Here is a 20762-nt window from a genome sequence, read left to right as displayed (position 1 = left end):
CTAAATTCAAACTTACTTGTCATTTTTCTGCATGGTAGTTAAATAGGTCAGTCGTGGAGTCAGAGAATGCAGCTGGAAATTTATGGAAATGTTTAGATCTATCTCTTCTGAGAATACCTGCCACTCATCTGATATTGACTTACCTTCCAGTGGCTGTTTCCAATCCACTTTGGCTAAATCACATCACAACTGAGTAAAATTACTCAATTGAGAACTTCTTTTCGAGTCAATCCTTGTTTTTTTTATAACTACCCTAAATTTAACTGAATTATGATTACTTCCACCAAAGCCTTCCCGAATGATATCCCTTCCTCCCAGTTTCATTCACTAAAACTAAGTCCAGAATCTCTCTCATTTAACTTGCTACGTACTGGCTAAAAGAGTTCTGAATGCATTTCTAGAATTCTGCTCCCTCTGTGCCTTTCACACTAATTCTATTCCAATTAATATTAGGGGAGTGGTAATCCCCACAATTACTGTCATATTGTTTTTGTCATGAGGCTAAGCCCCTATTTTTTGAAAATATGATTTGTCAACTTCCAACTGACTGGACAATTTGCAACAAACTATTTAAAAATGCAAGGTCACATTCCAAGATGCAGGTGAAAAAAAACCAAACAAATCACTCTCAGGGGAGTGCGAAGAGAGACATTTCCTATAATTCAGAGACCCATCAAAACCCATCACCATCCAAGGAAGAAACATTAAAAATGCATTGTGCTGGATATTGAAACAATAGCTGCTCTTTTGGTTTGGTTGTTGCTATCTGTGGTGTGTACGATTTGACATTATTAAGCAGGCTTGTAGAAGTTATCAAGAAGTCTTTACTAATATTAATGAACTATGTACATATTTTCAGTAGAGGGTACAGGTGTGGAGAGGACTCCATGACATGTCCTTATATGTTGTGACCTAGCTCTATAATTTTCCCCTAAACTCTAGTTCAGGTGCCATCTTACATCATCGTTGGACAGCACTCTACTCAGTTCCAGGTTAACCTTTGAGGTAGCAGATCCTTCTACCACATCACAGACAGACTCACCCAAAATCCTTTGGAAATACACAATGCATGAACTATTTCAGGGCAAATCTGTCAGCCACTGAAGAGAGATTGCAAGAAAGTTTTCAGCAGAAGAGACAAGCTAAAACGGTTCTCTTTGTCTCTCTCTTATGTAATAAGTATTGTCTGGTTTGGATGCCAAATTTACTAGAAATCTACCAGCAAACTGAGATCCCGTAATAATTGCAATATTTTCTACATCTGACCACATTCACAAACCCAGCTAATCCAAATTGGCCACAATGTTTACAAATCTACACTTCAAGTACAATCAAGTGTCACTTAAGGGCGCGAGGGTGCATCAATTGACATGGATGAGTCATCTGTTTTTAACTTTTTTGGATGCAGTACCAGAGTCCTGAAGCATGCTGTTGAAGCTTTTTGTTTTGCACTCATCAGGACAGAATCACAAGAATAGCAAATCTCAAAGGGAACAACAATTTATACTGCAAGAGGAGAAGATGCATTGCCATGTGGAATGATCCAAGGAATGGGTGTCCCCTAAATTTTTGTTTAGTTGAAAAAAGCACAATACTTGGACAAGGTCTTTCTGTTTGCAGAAGATAGGACCCGGTGTGTGAACATATGTAGCTGCTAACATGCATAAGTGACTCATACACAGGCCCGACTGATAACCTTAAAATGGTCGACAGCGTATTTACACTAACTGGTGAAAAAAAAACTTGGGCAATACCGGGCCTTAAAGTAATAAAATGGAGTGGGTAATGCCGGACAAGCAAAGTAGCATGAAAAATGTCAAAGCTCTAGAGCAGTGAATTGTGTAAAAATAAGTACAGTGAGTCAGGAGCAGTGCGAGTAACAAAGGTAATATGGGATTAGTGACTAAGGTGATATGAGGGAATTTTTTCATTAGGTCAATGCTCAAGGCATGATATTTGAATACACAAAGTATTCACAACAAATGAGATGAAATAATAGCACAGATGGTAATTAACAGGTTTGATCCAAGAGCCAATGCATAAATATGGTCGCAGTGACAAAGGTTAGGGGCCAAATATCCCAGGATACCTAACTTTTAAGTTGTGCAGAATGGAAAAGGAGGAAGGGTAGTTCTGATAATAAAGGAAGGAATAAATAAAAGCAGTACGGAGAAAGGATTCTATCACAGGAGATCAAGAAATAGAATCAGTTTATAGGTAGAGCGAAGAAACAAGGGGCAGAAAACATTGATGGAAGTTGTTTTAAGGCTGTAATTGTAGTGTAGGGTAGAGTATAAATCAGGAAGCTGAAAGTACATGTAGTAAGGAGCAGTACAGTAATCATGGGAGGTTTCCATCTCCATGGGCAAATGAAATTTGCAGTCATGAGAATGTGTACCAGTTTTCTAGACCAGTATGTCAAGGAATCAGCTGAATAACAATTATTTTGGATCTAGTATTCTGCAATGGGAAAGGGTTAATTAATAATGTTATAGTAAAGAACCCTCCAGAGAAGAGTGACCATAATATGATAGAATTTTATATTTGAGCTTGAAAGTGATTTAAGTCTGAAACTGGGGTCTTACACCTAAACAAAACAAACCATGTAGGTGTGAGGGTTTAGTTGGCTAAGGTTTAAAAAAAAGATCTGATGTGATGGTGGACCAGTAACTGGCATTTAAAGAATTTGGGCAGGACTTTCTGCGTTCCCTATAGCGTGTTTCACAGTGGTGGGGGCGGCCCACCATTGGCCGGTACGGGATCTTCTGATCCTGCTGCTGTTAATGAGGTTTCCCATTCTCTACACTCACCGCTGCCGGGAAACGTGAAGAACCCTCCTGCAAGAATAGACTGAAAATTTTGGCTTTAATACATAATTTGCAAAAAAAAAGCATCCTTTAAGGCAGAAAACCCCACAGGAACTCTGGTTCAAATATGACTAACAAAAGGAGTTCAAGAAAGTATCAAAGGAAGAGTCTGATAATATTGCCAAAAAAGAGTAGTAAACTTGAGGATTGAGAAGCTTTTAGAGTCCAGTAAAGAAAGGCCAAGAAATTGATATGGTCAAAAAGTGTGGGAGTAAACTTAAAAAAAGATATAAAAGCAGATTGTAAATGTTTTTCTATAGGTATGCAAATAGCAAGAGATAAGTGAAAGTAAGTATGGATCCATTAGCAGCAGAGCCAAGTGAAATTGTATTGGGGAATAAGGAAGATTAAGATAACTGTAATCTGTACATTACTTTTATCTATATCTATTTTTTGTGTATAAGAGTGAGAACGAGTGCGTCCGAGGTTGACTTTAATTCCGGGTAAGTGTGGGAGAATAAACAACCTTCTTCATTCTTAACTTGCAAAAACTTCCTGCTTCATTTTTAAAATTGGGATGCATCCTCATAGTGGGTATGAAAAGGCACATCTCTTTCCACATCAAACATACTGATGGTCAGCAGTAGGAGTACATTCTGTTTGTGACAATACCTTTAGATGAAAGCAAAATGCACTTAGAACACCATTAGTATACATTGATAGTTTCATAGTTCAAGTTGTTAAACATTAGTTATCCTCATTCACCTTGACAAATATAGTTTATGTAATTTACATCTCTAGATGAACACCCACTGTGTTCATTGGTTAGCCAAAAATAGATTTGAAAGACTTTGAAAACATATTTATAGTGTATGACTTTGACTTTGCTTTGTCCGAGTATCTGATTGGCACAGTCTCTAATGCATTGTTTGTTCAGACTGCTGTTTGACAACAGACTTTCCTTAAATATTGGATTCTAGAATCACAAGTTGACCACTACATTGCATATCACTATCAGTGACTATGCTATATTGTAACTGACATTTATTTTTCTCTTAATACTAACATTTTCTTCACACTTTCATTTTATTCTCCATGAATACATTATTTTTCTCTTTTACAAATTCATTCCTCTTCCCTTCTCTTCCACAGCTGGATGGTCAGTCACTTGTTTCTTTGCCTCATACTTCCCACTGCACAATTAACATATTTGTGCAGATGTGCTCCCTGTGTTGTCAATCAACAGTAAAACATATCCAGAGGTACCAGGAGACTTGTAGGTTTGTAGCTGTCTATATTTTAAAAATGAGATCAGGCGGTCAAAAAGTGGGCTCAGGCTGATCTGTGGCAGGGATGGCAAAGAAACATAACAAATATAAGGAAGAGAGCATGCCCTCCACCTCGGAGGCCCTAGATGGACCTGCATCTGAGGTCACCATTACAGATGTCAGAGCAGCTTTCTTGAAGGTCAACCCACAGAAAGCGACTGGCCCGGATGAGGTACCCAGATGTGCACTCAGATTCTGTGCGGATCAGCTGGCGGGGGTATTCACAGACATCTTCAACCTCTCTTTACAACAATCTGAGGTCCCTATCTGCTTCAAGAAGACGATCATCATCCCAGTACCTAAGAAAACCCAAACAGCGTGCCTTAATGACTATCGGCCGGTGGCTCTGACGTCCATCATTATGAAGTGCTTCGAAAGGTTAATCATGGCACGAATCAATTCCAGCCTCCTGGACTACCTGAATCCACTACACTTTGCCTACCGCCGCTGGTCCACAGCAAATGCCATTTCCCCTCAACCCTGGAACACCTAGATAACAAGGACACCTATGTCAGACTCCTATTTATTGACTACAGCTCAGCCTTCAACACTATTATTCCCATGAAACTCATCTCCAAACTCAGTGGCCTGGGCCTCGGCACCACCCACTGCTACTGGATCCTGAACTTCCTAATTCACAGACCACAATCAGTAAGGATAGGCAACAACAACACCTCCACGATCATCTTTAACACTGGTGCCCCACAAGGCTGTGTTCTCAGCCTCCTACTTTACTCCTTATGCACCTATGACTGTGTGGCCAAATTCCCCTCCAATTCGATTTTCAAGTTTGCTGACGATAGCACCGTAGTGGGTCGGATCTCAAACAATGACGAGACAGAGTACAGGAATAGAACATAGAAAAGCTACAGCACAAACAGGCCCTTCGGCCCACAAGTTGCGCCGAACATGTCCCTACCTACTAGGCTTACCTATAACCCTCTACCTTACTAACTTCCATGAACTTATCCAAAAGTCTCTTAAAAGACCCTATCGAATCCGCCTCCACCACCACTACCGGCAGCCGATTCCACACACCCACCACCCTCGGAGTGAAAAACTTACCCCTAACATCTCTTCTGTACCTACTCCCCAGCACCCTAAACCTGTGACCTCTTGTGGCAACCATTTCAGCCCTCTGAGAATCCACTCTATCAATACCCCTCAACATCTTATACACCTCTATCAGGTCATCCCTCATCCTTTGCCTCTCCAAGGAGAAAAGACCTAGCTCTCTCAACCTATCCTCATAAGGCATACCACCTAATCCAGGCAACATCCTTGTAAATCTCCTCTGCACCCTATCTATGGCTTCCACATCCTTTCTGTAATGAGGCGACCAGAACTGGGCACAGTACTCCAGGTGGGGTCTGACCAGGGTCCTATACAGCTGCAGCATTATCTCCCGATTTCTAAACTCAATTCCTCTACTGATGAAGGCCAGTATTCCATACACCTTCTCAACCACAGCCTCTACCTGCGACGCTGCTTTGAGCGTCCTATGAACCTGGACCCCAAGTTCCTTCTGATCTTCCACGCTGCCAAGCATCTTACCCTTAATATTATATTCTTTCATCCTATTCGACCTGCCAAAATGAACCACCACACACTTATCTGGGTTGAAGTCCATCTGCCACTTTTCCGCCCAGTCTTGCATCTTATCTATGTCTTGTTGCAACTGCTGACATCCCTCTACACTATCCACAACACCACCAATCTTTGTGTCATCAGCAAACTTGCCAAACTATCCTTCCACTTCCTCATCCAGGTCATTTATAAAAATCACAAAGCACAAGGATCCCAGAACAGATCCCTGGGGTACTCCACTGGTGACCGACCTCCATGCTGAAAAGGACCCATCTACAACCACTCTTTGCCTTCTGTGGGCAAGCCAGTTCTGAATCCACAAAGCAATGTCCCCTTGTATCCCATGCCCCTTCCTTTCTCAATGAGCCTTGCATGGGGCACCTTATCAAACGCCTTGCTGAAATCCATATAAACTACATCTACTGCTCTTCCCTCGTCTACATGTCTAGTTACATCTTCAAAAAATTCAATTAGGCTCGTAAGGCATGATCTGCCTTTGACAAAGCCATGCTGGCTATTTCTGATCATACTATTCCTCTCCAGATGTTCATAAATCCTGCCTCTCAGAATCTTCTCCGTCACCTTACCAACCACTGAGGTTAGACTCACCGGTCTATAATTTCCCGGGCTATCTCTTCTCCCTTTCTTGAATAATGGAACCACATCTGCAATCCTCCAATCCTTTGGAACCTCTCTCGTCTCCATTGATGATGCAAAGATCATCGCCAGAGGCTCAGCAATCTCTTCCCTCGCCTTCCACAGTAACTTGGGGTACATCCCATCCGGTCCCGGCAACTTATCCAACTTGATGCTTTTCAAAAGCTCCAACACATCCTCTTTCCTAATGTCCACATGCTCAATCTTCTCAGTCCACTGCAAGTCTGCACTGCAACTACCAAGATCCTTTTCCACTGTGAATACTGAAGCAAAGTATTCATTGAGTACCTCTGCCATTTCTACCGATTCTATACAGAATTTCCCACCATCACATTTGATAGGTCCTACTCCTTCACATCTTATCCTCTTGCTCTTAACATACTTGTAGAAGGCCTTGGGTTTTCCTTTATCCTGTCTGCCAAGGCCTTCTTGCTCTTCTAATTTCCCTCTTAAGTTCCTTCCTACTAGTCGTATACTCTTCTAGATTTCTAACATTACCTAGCTCCCTGAACCTTTTGTAGGCTTTTCTTCTTGACTAAATTCGTTACAGTTTTCATGCACCATGGTTCCTGTGACCTACCATAACTCCCCTGTCTCATTGGAATGTTTCTGTGCAGAGCTCCAGACAAATTTTCCTTGAAAATTTGCCACATTACTTCTGAACATTTCCCCGAGAAAAGCTCCTTCCAATTTATGCCTCTAATTTCCTGTCTAATAGCCTCATAATTGCTCTTACTCCAAATAAACACTTTCCTAGCTTGACTGATCCTATCTCTCTCCAATGCTAATGTAAAGGAGATAGAGTTATGATCGCTATCCCCAAAAAGCTCTCCCACTGAGAGATCTGACACCTGCCCAGGTTCATTCCCTAATACTAAATCAAGTACAGCCTCTCCTCTTGTAGGCTTATCCACATGCTGTGTCAGGAAGCCCTCCTGAACACACCTAACAAACTCCTCCCCATCTAAACCCCTTACCCTCGGGATATTCCAATCGATATTTGGGAAATTAAAATCTCCCATCACGACCACTCTGTTATTATCACATCTCTCCAGGATCTGCTTCCCAATCCGTTCCTCCACGTCCCTGCTACTATTGGGCGGCCTGTAGAAAACACCCAGTAAAGTTATTGACCCCTTCCTGTTGCGAACCTCCACCCACAGTGATTGTGTAGACAATCCCTCTGTGGTGATATAAACAGGGCCTAGTTTTAAGGCTGATAAAATTGGATATCCTAAATTAAAGAATTGGGCATATTGAAATCAAACACAGTCACACCGCAGGCAGGCCAATTGTACAATACACAAATGTGTCTGGGCCTGACCCATCAACCACCTATCAAAGGTTGTTACACTCTACCTGAGACTTAGCAGGAGTCCATGGCACCTCATTGAAATGCATCGGTCTATTGTTAGAAGCCCAGATCGGGCCAGACTTTCTGTCACCAAGAGATCCTGTAGAAACCTTACCTGATAACAAGTTCAACAACATGGAGATGGACACCTGGGGGGCGGACCCTGGTGTCCTGTCAGGCCGACATCAAGAAACCCACTGGGAATTTGAACCCCCTCCTGGGACCTCATTGGCCGGAAGCCAGAGAAGTTTCTGGAAAGGCAAGCAGGCTGGGGATAAAGGGACACACTCAGAGGCACACTGCAGCGAAGACTTGACAGGGGAGGTGGCCGTGACCATTCGGAAGACTGACCAGAGAAGGAAGGAAGGAAGAAGCGGCCATCGAGACTCACCTTCGTGACGACAGACCAGAGGGGCTCAGAGAATCGGGCCTGCAGTTTAACCAAACCACCTTTACGGGTAGTATAGAACATAGAAAGCCACAGCACAAACAGGCCCTTCGGCCCACAAGTTGCGCCGATCACATCCCCACCTCTAGGCCTATCTATAGCCCTCAATCCCATTAAATCCCATGTACTCATCCAGAAGTCTCTTAAAAGATCCCAACGAGTTTGCCTCCACCACCACCGACGTCAGCTGATTCCACTCACCCACCACCCTCTGAGTGAAAAACTTACCCCTGACATCTCCTCTGTACCTACCCCCCAGCACCTTAAACCTGTGTCCTCTCGTAGCAACCATTTCAGCCCTTGGAAATAGCCTCTGAGAGTCTACCCTATCCAGACCTCTCAACATCTTGTAAACCTCTATCAGGTCACCTCTCATCCTTCGTCTCTCCAGGGAGAAGAGACCAAGCTCCCTCAACCTATCCTCATAAGGCATGCCCCCCAATCCAGGCAACATCCTTGTAAATCTCCTCTGCACCCTTTCAATGGCTTCAACATCTTTCCTGTAATGAGGTGACCAGAACTGCGCGCAGTACTCCAAGTGGGGTCTAACCAGGGTCCTATAAAGCTGCAGCATTATCTCCCGACTCCTAAACTCAATCCCTCGATTAATGAAGGCCAGTACGCCGTACGCCTTCTTGACCGCATCCTCCACCTGCGAGGCCGATTTAAGAGTCCTATGGACCCGGACCCCAAGGTCCTTCTGATCCTCTACACTGCTAAGAATGGTACCCTTCATATTATACTGCTGCTTCATCCCATTGGATCTGCCAAAATGGATCCAATGGGATATACTTGAATCTGGGGTATCCAATGGGTATACTTGAATCTGGGGTATCCTCTTGTTTTATGTGGGTAATTTAAGGGTTAATAGTGTTATTATTAATAAACTTGTTGAACCTTTACTTGTGTTTGTCCTTTGTCCACCTTGCAAATAAGGGCACCGGGGTAAAACCTTGGAGTAAGTAAACTGGTTGAAAATATCTGAGAATTAACAGATACAACACCTCTGTGGCATCCACCTTTTCTACAGCCGTGACACTATCCCTGATCAACAGTGCCACTCCCCCACCTCTTTTGCCTCCTTTCCTGTCCCTCCTGAAACATCTGAAACCCGGCACTTGAAGTATCCAGTCCTGTCCCTGAGATAACCAAGTCTCTGTAATGGCCACGACATCACATGAGATAGAGAATCTGGTGAACTGGAGCGGCAACAATAATCTCTCCCTCAATGTCAACAAAATGAAGGAGATTGTCATCGACTTCAGGAAGCATAAAGGAGAACATGCCCCTGTCTACATCAACGGGGATAAAATAGAAAGGGTCGAGAGCTTCAAGTTTTTAGGTGTCCAGATCATCAACAACCTGTCCTGGTCACCCCATGCCAACAATATAGTTAAGAAAGCCCACCAACGCCTCTACTTTCTCAGAAGACTAAGGAAATTTGGCATGTCAGCTACGACTCTCACCAACTTTTACTGATGCACCTTAGAAAGCATTCTTTCTGGTTGTATCACAGCTTGGTATGGCTCCTGCGCTGTCCAAGACCGCAAGGAATTACGAAAGGTTGTGAATGTAGCCCAATCCATCACGCAAACCAGCCTCCCACCCATTGACTCTGTCTACACTTCCCGCTGCCTCGGCAAAGCAGCCAGCATAATTAAGGACCCCACGCATCCTGGACATTCTCTCTTGCACTTTCTTCCGTTGGGAAAAAGATACAAAAATCTGAGGTCACGTACCAACCGAATCAAGAACAGCTTCTTCCCTGCTGCTGTCAGACTTTTGAGTGGACTTACCTTGCATTAAGTTGATCTTTCTCTACACCCTATCTATGACTGTAACACTACATTCTGCACTCTCTCGTTTCCTTCTCTATAAACGGTATGTTTTGTCTGTATAGTGCACAAGAAACAATACTTTCACTATGTTAATACATGTGACAATAATAAATCAAATCAAAAAGATGGGGAGAATATCTAATGGGGTAGAGCTATTTACTTCCCAGAGCTCAACATCCAAGGTCTTCCTGCAAAACAGGTATGTAAATAATTTGTACTTCTCCAGAGGCTTCATGAATTTGATTCACAAGTAGGATGTTAAGTTTATTGGAGAGACACAGCTCTGTCTCATCATTAAGATGTTGTGACTCAAAGCATGATACAGCTTGTAGGGCAAGTTGTCACCATTCTGAATGATTGTTAGCAAGCTCCTCATGGTAAATGATGCTATGCTCAAGGAGAGCTTTAGAGTTTCTTTGAAGTGGTTGATTTGTCCCCCCCTGGAATGCTGGTATTCGAGAATTGAGAAAACAGGTTGGACACTTTTTGGATATTTGATCACATATCCAGACCATTTAAATTGATTTTGCAGAAGTTTTACCTGAATGTTTGTGAATAGTACTTAAAAGTGGACACTAGCATTTGTTTGACAGATCTCCCACTGAATCCAGAGGATGTAGCAGAGACACGACTGGTGAAATTTCCCCAGAACTCTTAGGTGCGGCTGATACAGGCAGAAGTCTCTCAACACCAGGTTAAAGTCCAACAGGCTTATTTGGAATCACAAGCTTTTGGAGCGCTGCTCTTTCATCAGGTGAGTCTCCACTCACCTGATGAAGGATCAGCGCTCCGAAAGCCTGTGACTCCAAATAAACCAGTTGGACTTTAACCTGGTGTTGTGAGGCTTCTTACTGTGCCCACCTCAGTCCAACCCCAGCATCTCCCCGGCACTCCAGTCCAACCCCGCCATGTTGTTGATACACAGTACTGTTCTTACTGCAGTACAGGAGTGTGGTGACAATAAGGATCTGATATATATAGAGTTAACATGGGACTGAGTAAAGTACCACCCGCCCAGTGATGTAAGAGAACACATGATCCGCACTTAGGGGCCAGTCTAGTGTGGAACAGAGCCGTGTGTACAAGCAAGCTTGGAGACAGCTCTTAGCTTGAGCCCTTTACTGTCTATACGTAATAGTTCTTGAAGTTAATAAATACATACATTTAACCTACTTAAAACTACAAACACTTTAGTAAGACCTAACGAACAACATCTAACACCCTATAACATGGTGGCAGCAAATGGAAAAACCCAAAACCTTGCAAAACATTGAAAAATGAAGACCCTGCAAGGCTGATCAAAAAATTTAACCTTTCAAGTTCCAGGATAATGCAAGTGCTGAGAGACTTCTAAATAGTTCAGTGGTCAGAAATTGCCATTTAAAAACATTATTGGAAAAAACAGATTCCTGAGTCGACTCCCACACACATCTGGTTTATTTCTGAAAAGGAATAAGATAATTTACTTGAAAGTATTATGACAAAAGAATGTGCTTTAAAAACCAAAAGCCAGGATTCGATGCTTTCACAACCTTAAACCACAGTGTTGGAGTGGAGAAGTCGCCCCCCCTCCCCTCCCCCAGTCGCCCCCCCTTCACTCCCCCAGTCGCCCCCCCTCCCCTCCCCCAGTCGACCCCCCTCCACTCCCCCAGTTGCCCCCCCTCCACTCCCCCAGTCGACCCCCCTCCCCTTCCCCAGTCGCACCGCCCCTCCCCTCCCCCAGTCGCCCCCCCCTCCCCTCCCCCAGTCGACCCCCCTCCACTCCCCCAGTCGCCCCCCCTCCACTCCCCCAGTCGACCCCCCTCACCTTCCCCAGTCGCACCGCCCCTCCCCTCCCCCAGTCGCCCCCTCCCCTCCCCAGTCGCCCCGCCCCTCCCCCAGTCGCCCCGCCCCACCCTTCCCCAGTCGCCCCGCCCCACCCCTCCCCCAGTCGCCCCACCCCTCCCCTCCCCCAGTCGCCCCCCCTCCGTCTCCCCCAGTCGTCCCCGCTCCCCTCCCCCAGTCGCCCCCCCTCCGCCTCCCCCAGTCACCCCCCCTCCCCTCCCACAGTCGCCCCCCCTCCCCCTCCCCCAGTCGCCCCCCCTCCCCTCGTCACCCCCTCCCCTCCCCCAGTCACCTCCCTCCCCTCCCCCAGTCACCCCCCTCCCCTCCCCCAGTCGCCCCCCCTCCGCATCCCCCCTCCGCCTCCCCCAGTCACCCCCCCCTCCCACAGTCGCCCCCCCTCCCCTCGTCACCCCCCTCCCCTCCCCCAGTCGCCCCCCTCCCCTCCCCCAGTCGCCCCCCTCCCCTCCGCCAGTCGCCCCCCTCCCCTCCGCCAGTCGCCCCCCTCCCCCAGTCACCCCCTCTCCCCAGTCACCCCCGCTCCCCTCCCCACAGTCGACTCCCTCCCCTCAGTCGCCCCCCGCCCCTCCCCCAGTCATCCCCCCTCCCCCTAGTCGCCCCCCTCTCCCTAGTCGCCCCCCCTCCTCCCCTCCCCCCAGTCGCCTCCCTCCCCTTCCCCAGTCGCAGCCCCTCCCCTCACCCCAGACGCCCCCCCAACCCACTTCCCCCCTACTCCCCCAGTTGCCCCCCTCCAGTCGCTCCCCCTCCTCCGCCCCAGTCGCCCCCCCCAGTAACCCCCCCTCCCCTCATTCGCCCCCCAGTCACCCCCCCTCCCCTCCCACCAGTCGCCTCCCCCCAGTTTCCCCCCTCCCCCCCAGTCGTCCCCCCTCCCCCCAGTCCCCCCCCTCCCCCCCGTCGCCCCCATCCCCCCCGTCGCCCCATCCCCCTAGTCGCCCCCCTCCCCCTAGTCGCCCCCCCTCACCCTAGTCGCCCCCCCCCACCCTAGTCGCCCCCCCCTCACCCTAGTCGCCCCCCCTCACCCTAGTCGCCCCCCCTCCTCCCCTCCCCCGTCGCCTCCCTCCCCTTCCCCAGTCGCCCCCCCAACCCCCCATTTCCCCCCCTCCCGCCAGTTAACCCCCTCGTCCCCCAGATCCCCCCTCCAGTCGCCCCCCTCCTCCGTACCAGTCGCCCCCCCAGTCACCCCCCTCCCCTCCCGCCAGTCGCCTCCCCCCAGTTTCCCCCCTACCCCCCAGTCATCAGTCGTTCTCCCACCCCAGTCGCCCCGTCTCCCCCCCAGTCGCCCCCCCTCCCCCCCGCAAGTCGCCCCCCTCCCCTCCCCCCAGTCGCCCCCTCCCCTCCCCCCAGTCGCCCCCTCCCCTCCCCCCAGTCGCCCCTCTCCCCTCCCCCCAGTCGCCCCTCTCCCCTCCCCCCAGTCGCCCCTCTCCCCTCCCCCTAGTCGCCTCTCCCCTCACCCCAGTCGCTCCTCTCCCCTCCCCCAGTCGACCCCTCCTCCCCTTCCCCAGTCGACCCCCCCTCCCCCTCCCCCGTCGACCCCCCTCCCCTCCCCCAGTCGACACCCCCCACCCCTCCCCCAGTCGACACCCCCCTCCCCTCCCCTTGTCGACCCACCCTCCTCACCCCCAGTCGACCCCCCCTCCCCTCCCCCAGTCGACCCCCCTCCCCTCCCCCAGTCGACCCCCCTGCCCTCCCCCAGTCGACCCCTCCTCCCCTCCCCCAGTCGACCCGCCCTCCCCTCCCCCAGTCGACCCCCCTCCCCAGTCGACCCCCCTCCCCAGTCGACCCCCCTCCCCCAGTCGACCCACCTCCCCTCCCCCAGTCGATCCCCCACCCCCAGTCGACCCCCCTCCCCTAGTCAACCCCCTCCCCCAGTCGACCCCCCTCCCCCAGTCGACCCCCCTCCCCTCCCCCAGTCGAGCCCCTCCCCTCCCCCAGTCGAGCCCCCACCCCTCCCCCAGTCGACCCCCCTCCCCTCCCCCAGTCGACCCCTCCTCCTCTCCCCCAGTCGAACCCCCCTCCACTCCCCCAGTCGACCCCCCCTCCACTGCCCCAGTCGACCCCTCCCCCAGTCGACCCCTCTTACCTCCCCCAGTCGACCCCCCCTCCACTCCCCCAGTTGACCCCCCCTCCACTCCCCCAGTCGACCCCCCTCCCCTCCCCCAGTCGACCCCCCTCCCCTCCCCCAGTCGACCCCCCTCCCCTCCTTCAGTCGACCCTCCTCCCCTCCCCCAGTCGACCCTCCTCCCCTCCCCCAGTCGACCCTCCTCCCCTCCCCCAGTCGACCCTCCTCCCCTCCCCCAGTCGACCCTCCTCCCCTCCCCCAGTCGACCCTCCTCCCCTCCCCCAGTCGACCCTCCTCCCCTCCCCCAGTCGACCCTCCTCCCCTCCCCCAGTCGACCCTCCTCCCCTCCCCCAGTCGACCCTCCTCCCCTCCCCCAGTCGACCCTCCTCCCCTCCCCCAGTCGACCCTCCTCCCCTCCCCCAGTCGACCCTCCTCCCCTCCCCCAGTCGACCCTCCTCCCCTCCCCCAGTCGACCCTCCTCCCCTCCCCCAGTCGACCCTCCTCCCCTCCCCCAGTCGACCCTCCTCCCCTCCCCCAGTCGACCCCTCCTCCCGTCCCCCAGTCGACCCCCCCTCCCCTCCCCGAGTCGACCCCCTCCCCTCCCCCAGTTGACCCCCCTACCCTCCCCCAGTCGATCCCCCCTCTCCTCCCCAGTCGATCCCCCCTCCCCTCCCCCAGTCGACCCCCCCTCCTCTCCCAGTCGACCCCCCCTACACTCCCCCAATCGACCCCCCCTACACTCCCCCAGTCGACCCCCCTCCCCTCCCCCAGCCGAACCCTCCTCCCCTCCCACAGTCGAACCCCCCTCCCCTCCCCCAGTTGCCCTGCCCCTCACCCAGTCGCCCCCCCTCCGCCTCCCCCAGTCGCCCCCCCTCCCCTCCCCCAGTCGCCCCCCCCTCCCCTCCCCCAGTCGCCCCCCCCCTCCCCCAGTCGCCTCCCCTCCCCCAGTCGCCCCCCCTTCCCTCTCCCCAGTCGCCTGCCCTCCCTTCTCCCCAGTTGCCCCCACTCCCCTCCCCACAGTCGACTCCCTCCCCAGAGTCGCCCCCCGCCCCTCCGCGTAGTCGCCCCCTCCCCCCTAGTCGCCCCCCTCCCCCCTAGTCGCCCCCCCTCCCCCCTAGTCGCCCCCCCCCTCCTCCCCTCCCCCCAGTCGCCTCCCTCCCCTTCCCCAGTCGCACCCCCCTCCCCTCACCCCAGTCGCCCCCCCAAACCCCATTTCCCCCCCTCCTCCCCCAGTTGCCCCCTCCAGTCGCCCCCCCTCCTCTGCCCCAGTCGCCCCTCCCAGTCACCCCCCTCCCCCTCCCGTCACCCCCCCTCCCCTCAGTTTCCCCCCTACCCCCCAGTCGTTCTCCCCCCCCAGTCTCCCCGTCTCCCCCAGTCGTCCCCCTCCTCCCCAAGTCGCCCCCCCTCCCCTCCCCCCAGTCGCCCCTCTCCCCTCCCCCCAGTCGCCCCTCTCCCCTCCCCCCAGTCGCCCCTCTCCCCTCCCCCCAGTCGCCCCTCTCCCCTCCCCCCAGTCGCCCCTCTCCCCTCCCCCCAGTCGCCCCTCTCCCCTCCCCCCAGTCGGCCCTCTCCCCTCCCCCCAGTCGCCCCTCTCCCCTCCCCCCAGTCGCCCCTCTCCCCTCCCCCCAGTCGCCCCTCTCCCCTCCCCCCAGTCGCCCCTCTCCCCTCCCCCAGTCGACCCCTCCTCCCCTCCCCCAGTCGACACCCCCCTCCCCTCCCCCAGTCGCCCGCCCTCCCCTCCCCGTCGCCCCCCTCCCCTCCCCTTGTCGCCCCCCTCCCCTTGTCGCCCCCCTCCCCTCCCCCAGTCGCCCACCCCTCCCCTCCCCCTGTCGCCCCCCTCCCCTCCCCCAGTCGCCCCCCTCCCCTCCCCCAGTCGCCCACCCCTCCCCCAGTCGCCCCCCCTCCCCTCCTCCAGTCGCCCCCCCTCCCCTCCCCCAGTCGCCCCTCCTACCCTCCCCCAGTCGCCCTTCCTACCCTCCCCCAGTCGCCACCCCTACCCTCCCCCAGTCGCCCCACCCCCAGTCGCCCCCACCCACCCCTCTCCCCAGTCGACCGTTCTCCCCTCCCGTCGCCCCCACTCCCCCTCCCCAGTCGACTCCCTTCCCCCAGTCGCCTTCCTCTCCTACCCCAGTCACCGCCCCTCCCCCCTCCCCACAGTCGCCCGCTCCGCTCCCCCCAGCCGACCCACCCTCCCCTCCCCCAGTCGACCCCACTCCCCCAGCCGACCCCTCCTCCCCTCCCCCAGTTGAACCCCCCTCCCCTCCCCCAGTTGCCCCGCCCCTCACCCAGTCGCCCCCCTCCGCCTCCCCCAGTCGCCCCCCCTCCGCCTCCCCCAGTCGCCCCCCCTCCCCTCCCCCAGTCGCCCCCCCTTCCCTCTCTCCAGTCGCCCCCCTCCCCACAGTCAACTCCCTCCCCTCAGTCGCCCCCCGCCCCTCCCCAGTCGCCCCCCTCCCCCTAGTCGCCCCCCTCCCCAAGACGCCCCCCTCCCCAAGACGCCCCCCTCCCCCTAGTCGCCCCCCTCCCCCTAGTCGCCCCCTCCCGCTCGTCGCCCCCCTCCCCCTCGTCGCCCCCTCCCGCTCGTCGCCCCCCCTCCCCCCCTCCCCCTCGTCGCCCCCCACCCCCTCGTCGCCCCCTCCCCTAGTCGCCCCCCTCCCCCTATTCTCTCCCTCCCCCTAGTCACCCCTCTCCCCCTAGTAGCCCCCCTCCCCCTAGTAGCCCCCCTCCCCCTAGTCGCCCCCCCTCCTCCCCTGCCCCGTCGCCTCCCTCCCCTTCCCCAATCGCAACCCCCTCCCCTCACCCCAGTCGCCCCCAACCCCCCATTTTCCCCCCCTCCCCCAGTCGCCCCCCTCCTCCGCCCCAGTCGCCCCCCCCAGTCACCCCCCTCCCCTCTCATCACTCCCCCCCTCCCCTCCCACCAGTCGCCTCCCCCCAGTTTCCCCCCTACCCCCCAGTCGTTCCCCCCCCCCCAGTCGTCCCGTCTCCCCCCCTCGCCCCCCAAATCGACCACCCTCCCCTCCCCCACGTCGGCCACCTCCCCTCCCACCAGTCGCCCCCCTCCCCTCCCCCAGTCACCCCTCTCCCCAGTCGCCCCTCTCCCCTCCCCCCAGTCGCCCCTCTCCCCATCCCCAGTCGACCCCTCCTCCCCTCCCCGAGTCGACCCCCCTCCCCACCCCCAGTCGAACCCCCCCTCCCCACCCCCAGTCGAACCCCCCCTCCCCACCCCCAGTCGAACCCCCCCTCCCGTCCCCTCCCCCAGTCGACCCCCCCTCCCCCAGTCGACCCCCCCCTCCCCCAGTCGACCCCCCCTCCCCCAGTCGAACCCCCCTCCCCTCCCCCAGTCGACCCCCCCTCCACTCCCCCAGTCGACCCCTCCTCCACTCCCCCAGTCGACTCCCCCTCCCCTCCCCCAGTCGCCCCCCCTCCGCCTCCCCCAGTCGCCGCCCCTCCCCCCTCTCCAGTCGCCCCCCTCCCCACAGTCAACTCCCTCCCCTCAGTCGCCCCCCGCCCCTCCCCAGTCGCCCCTCTCCCCCTAGTCGCCCCCCTCCCCAAGATGCCCCCCTCCCCAAGACGCCCCCCTCCCCAAGACGCCCCCCTCCCCCTCGTCGCCCCCTCCCCCTCGTCGCCCCCCTCCCCCTCGTCGCCACCCCTCCCCCTCGTCGCCACCCCTCCCCCTCGTCGCCCCCTCCCCCTCGTCGCCCCCCCACCCCCTCGTCGCCCCCCACCCCCTCGTCGCCCCCCACCCCCTCGTCACCCCCCACCCCCTCGTCGCCCCCTCCCCTAGTCGCCCCCCTCCCCCTATTCGCCCCCTCCTCCTGGTCACACCCCTCCCCCTAGTAGCCCCCCTCCCCCTAGTCGCCCCCCCTCCTCCCCTGCCCCGTCGCCTCCCTCCCCTTCCCCAATCGCAACCCCCTCCCCTCACCCCAGTCGCCCCCCCAACCCCCCATTTTCCCCCTCCTCCCCCAGTCGCCCCCCCTCCTCCGCCCCAGTCGCCCCCCCCAGTCACCCCCCTCCCCCCTCATCACTCCCCCCCCCTCCCACCAGTCGCCTCCCCCCAGTTTCCCCCCTACCCCCCAGTCGTTCCCCCCCCCAGTCGTCCCGTCTCCCCCCCTCACCTCCCAAATCGACCACCCTCCCCTCCCCCACGTCGGCCACCTCCCCTCCCACCAGTCGCCCCCCTCCCCTCCCCCAGTCACCCCTCTCCCCAGTCGCCCCTCTCCCCTCCCCCAAGTCGCCCCTCTCCCCTCCCCCCAGTCGCCCCTCTCCCCATCCCCAGTCGACCCCTCCTCCCCTCCCCGAGTCGACCCCCCCTCCCCACCCCCAGTCGAACCCCCCCTCCCCCAGTCTACCCCCCCTCCCCCAGTCGACCCCCCCTCCCCCAGTCGACCCCCCCTCCCCTCCCCCAGTCGACCCCCCCTCCCCTCCCCCAGTCGACACCCCCTCACCTCCCCCAGTCGAACCCCCCTCCACTCCCCCCAGTCGACCCCACCTCCCCTCCCTCAGTCGACCCCTCTCCCCCAGTCGACCCCCCTCCCCCAGTCGACCCCCCTCCCCCAGTCGACCCCTCTTCCCTCCCCCAGTCGACCCCTCCTCCACACCCCCAGTCGACACCCCCTCCCCTCCCCCAGTCGACCCCCCTCCCCTCCCCCAGTCGACCCCTCCTCCACTCCCCCAGTCGACACCCCCTCACCTCCCCCAGTCGACACCCCCTCACCTCCCCCAGTCGAACCCCCCTCCACTCCCCCCAGTCGACCCCACCTCCCCTCCCTCAGTCGACCCCTCTCCCCCAGTCGACCCCCCTCCCCCAGTCGACCCCCCTCCCCCAGTCGACCCCTCTTCCCTCCCCCAGTTGAACCCCTCTCCCCTCCCCCAGTCGAACCCCCCTCCCCTCCCCCAGTAGAGCACCCCTCCCCTCCCCCAGTCGACCCACCCTCCCCTCCCCCAGTCGACCCTCCTCCCCCAGTCGACCCCCCTCCCCCAGTCGACCCCCCTCCCCTCCCCCAGTCGACCCCCTTCCCCCAGTCGACCCCTCCTCCCGCCCCCAGTCGACCCCCCCTCCCCTCCCCCAGTCGACCCCCTCCCGTCCCCCAGTCGACCCCCCCTACCCTCCCCCAGTCGACCCCCCCTCCCCTCCCCCAGTCGACCCTCCCTCCCCTCCCCCAGTCGACCCCCCTCCCCTCCCCCAGTCGACCCCCCACCCCTCCCCCAGTCGACCCCCCTCCCCTACCCCAGTCGGCCCCCTCCCCTCCCCCAGTCGACCCCCCTCCCCCCGCCAGTCGACCCCCCGCCCCTCCCCCAGTTGACCCCCACCCCTCCCCCAGTCGAACCCTCCTCCCCTCCCCCAGTCGAACCCTCCTCCACTCCCCCAGTCGACCCCCCCCCCCCCAGTCGACCCCTCTTCCCCAGTCGAACCCCTCCCCCAGTCGAACCCCCCCCTCCCCCAGTCGAACCCCCCTCCCTCCCCCAGTCGACCCTCCTCCCCCAGTCGACACCTCCTCCCCTCCCCCAGTCGACCCCCCCTCCCCTCCACCAGTCAACCTCCCTCCCGCCCCCCAGTCGACCCCCCCTCCCCTCCCCGAGTCAACCCCCTCCCCTCCCCCAGTCGGCCCCCCTCCCCTCCTCCAGTCGGCCCCCCTCCCCTCCTCCAGTCGGCCCCCCTCCCCTCCTCCAGTCGGCCCCCCTCCCCTCCTCCAGTCGGCCCCCCTCCCCTCCTCCAGTCGGCCCCCCTCCCCTCCTCCAGTCGGCCCCCCTCCCCTCCTCCAGTCGGCCCCCCTCCCCTCCTCCAGTCGGCCCCCCTCCCCTCCTCCAGTCGGCCCCCCTCCCCTCCCCCAGTCGGCCCCCCTCCCCTCCCCCAGTCGACCCCCCTCCTCTCCGACAGTCGACCCCCCTCCCCTCCCCCAGTCGACCCCCCTCCCCTCCCCCAGTCGACCCCCTCCCCTAATCGACCCCCCTCCCCCAGTTGACCCCCCTCCCCCAGTCGACCCCCCTCCCCTCCCCCAGTCGACTCCCCTCCCCTGCCCCAGTCGAGCCCCCTCCCCTCCCCCAGTCGAACCCCACCCCTCCCCTCCCCCAGTCGACCCCCCACCCCTCCCCTCCCCCAGTCGACCCCCCACCCCTCCCCTCCCCCAGTCGACCCCCCACCCCTCCCCTCCCCCAGTCGACCTCCCACCCCTCCCCTACCCCCCTCGACCTCCCCTCCCCCAGTCGACCCCTCCTCCCCTCCCCCAGTCGACCCCCCTCCCCTCCCCCAGTCGACCCCCCACCCCTCCCCTCCCCCAGTCGTGCCCCCACCCCTCCCCTCCCCCAGTCGAGCCCCCACCCCTCCCCTCCCCCAGTCGACCCCCCACCCCTCCCCTCCCTCAGTCGACCCCCCACCCCTCCCCTCCCCCAGTCGACCCCCCAACCCACCCCTCCCCCAGTCGACCCCCCACCCCACCCCTCCCCCAGTCGACCACCCCTCCCCCAGTCGACCTCCCCTACCCTCCCCCAGTCGACCCCTTCTCCCCTCCCTCAGTCGAACCCACCTCCCCCGTCGACCCCCCTCCCCTCCCCTTGTTGCTCCCTCCTCCCCTAGTCGCTCCCCCCTCCCCTCCCCCAGTCGCCCACCCCTCCCCTCCCCCAGTCGCCCCCCCTCCCCTCCCCCAGTCGCCCCTCCTCCCCTCCCCCAGTCGCCCCTCCTCCCCTCCCCCAGTCGCCCCCCCTCCCCCAGTCGCACCCGCTCCCCTCCCCCAGTCGCCTCCCCCCTCCGCTCCCCCAGTCGACCCCCCTCCCCCAGTCGACCCCCCTCCCCTCCCCCAGTCGCCCCCCCTCCCCTCCCCCAGTCGCCCCCCCCTCCCCTGCCCCAGTCG

This window comes from Mustelus asterias, chromosome 2 (genome assembly GCF_964213995.1).
Source record: "Mustelus asterias chromosome 2, sMusAst1.hap1.1, whole genome shotgun sequence".
Taxonomy (NCBI): domain Eukaryota; kingdom Metazoa; phylum Chordata; class Chondrichthyes; order Carcharhiniformes; family Triakidae; genus Mustelus; species Mustelus asterias.
This window is presented reverse-complemented; position numbering follows the sequence as displayed.